The sequence below is a fragment of the Doryrhamphus excisus genome, linkage group LG23 (assembly GCF_037039965.1).
Source record: "Doryrhamphus excisus strain RoL-2023G ecotype Guam linkage group LG23, RoL_Dexc_Guam_v1.1, whole genome shotgun sequence".
NCBI classification, from domain to species: domain Eukaryota; kingdom Metazoa; phylum Chordata; class Actinopteri; order Syngnathiformes; family Syngnathidae; genus Doryrhamphus; species Doryrhamphus excisus.
This window is the reverse complement of record NC_136379.1, coordinates 3,643,178-3,645,114: the sequence shown is the minus strand read 5'-3', so window position 1 is coordinate 3,645,114 and position 1,937 is coordinate 3,643,178. Positions and strand designations below refer to the sequence as shown.

The window sequence follows — 1,937 nt, the reverse complement described above, 5'->3', positions numbered from 1 at the left end:
TTTCTTGCTAGGTGATAGCATGATAGTTGTTTGCATTTTGGTATTTTAGCCAATTTACTCACCTGATCAGTCATCCGAGAAATATGGATTGTGTGTCCAAACTGGGGACAGATGCTCATGTACACACCTTCAGAGATAAAGCACATATCTTTGTTCCCATTTGTTACCTCGATTTTTTTGTAAAAGAATGAATCGAAAGGCCATGTTTCAACCCAGTTTGGAACTGGGGACCTTTTGCATGTGAGGCAAACGTGATAACCACTACACTATGGAAACCTGAAGGAAAGGGCTTTTAAGGGGACTGGCGAAGCCACAAAGCAGTTGTAAAACAATGAAACGCGACGATGCGTCCAAAGTGGGGGCAGATCACCCTTCGGGCTCACCTTGATGTCTCGGTGGACTCAACTTGTGCCCTTGGAGTCAATGGTTTGGCTTGTAACCTCCTCTAACGTTGTGTGGATGGGTGGCCTTTTGAAGAATGAAGTTAAGGTCCTTTCAGCCAGCCAATAAGCCTTTTCAAACTATTTGCCAAGTTTCAATCTAAACAGGGATAGTGCTGAAACCCAGGCTTGAACCAGGGCCCTTTAGAACTTCAGAACGCCCTCCCAAGTGAGTTATTTCAGCTGTGACGGCAGGGTTCTGCTTTTTCAGCCAGGGTGAAGTTGTGTCTGTGCCACGTACTGGCACACGTACTGTAGTTGTAGCCTACGTACTGTAGGTGATGAGTCCGCCTACAGGTGGGAGGTTGACCATCTGGCGACTGGGTGCAATCTGAACAACCTGGAGCTCAACGCTCTAAAAACAGTGGAGATGAGATGGTTGTGGACAACAGGAAAAACTCAGCCTCTCCTGTGGAGTCCTTCCGCTTCCTGGGTACCATCATCTCTCAGGACCTTCAGTGGGAGCCGAACATCAGCTCCCTCATCAAGAAGACACAGCAGAGGTTGTACTTCCTACAGCAACTGAAGAAATTCAGCCTGCCAAAGACAATGATGGTGCACTTCTACACATCCATCATTGAGTCTATCCTCACCTCCTCCATCACCATCTGGTACGCTGCTGTCACTGCTAAGGACAAGGGCAGGCTGCAGCGTGTCATTCAGTCTGCAGAGAAGGTGGTCTCTCCAGAATCTGTACGCCTCCAGGACCCTGAGGCATGCAGAAAAGATTGTGGCCAATCCCTCTCACCCCAGACACAGACTCCTCGAGACGCTCCCCTCTGGCTGCGGTCCATCAGGACTAAAACCTCACGCCACAAGAACAGTTTTTTCCCCGTCTGCTGTCAGCCTTATCAACAAGGCCCGGAACCCCCCCTGACACTCCTCACACCCCACCTCTGCCTCATCGACATACACTGTGTTACATTAACGCTCAGTTTGGACTCGTTTGGAATAATAATCTGACTGTGCTTCCGGAACAACAAACAAAAAAACAGACTGTGTTATTATATTGAAACTGTATATTTTGTATTTTCATTTTTAATAGAAGTGCCTTTACCTACTTCACCAAAACAAAGTCCTAGTATGTCTTTCATCATACCTAGCAATAAACAATTTACTGACTCTGATTTCTGATTCTGATTGATGTAATAGTGAAGAAACCCAGTCCGTGATTAAATGTTACCAAGCACCAAACACTAATCCGGGCCCCAATCCCGATATCTACGCCAAATAAAGCCATAGGTATCACCCTACACCCAGTCCTAACCACATTCTCCTGTCTAGCACCTTGTCTTGTAATGGCCACAGAAGTCCATCAGCAGAGGTAGTGCACGTCACTATATTACAAGACTCAGCTGTCACACGCCGACGGGATCCTGAGAGCCGGCATTCGAGCCACAAGGACCAATCTGTCAAGCGACCATCTGCTAGGATTTCCTATTCCCTTCTCTCGTGCTAAGAGCTTTTGGACTTTGCGCAAGGTTCTGGACCCAGGGA

At 47.4% G+C, this 1,937-nt stretch overlaps 1 non-coding gene across 1 annotated transcript; it reads right to left on the bottom strand.

Annotated features, from left to right (window-relative positions):
* Positions 1-203: 203 nt before the first annotated feature.
* trnav-cac (transfer RNA valine (anticodon CAC)) lies at positions 204-276 on the bottom strand. Its single transcript has one exon. It is a non-coding gene; the product is annotated as a tRNA-Val (tRNA).
* Between the last annotated feature and the right edge of the window lie 1,661 nt (positions 277-1,937).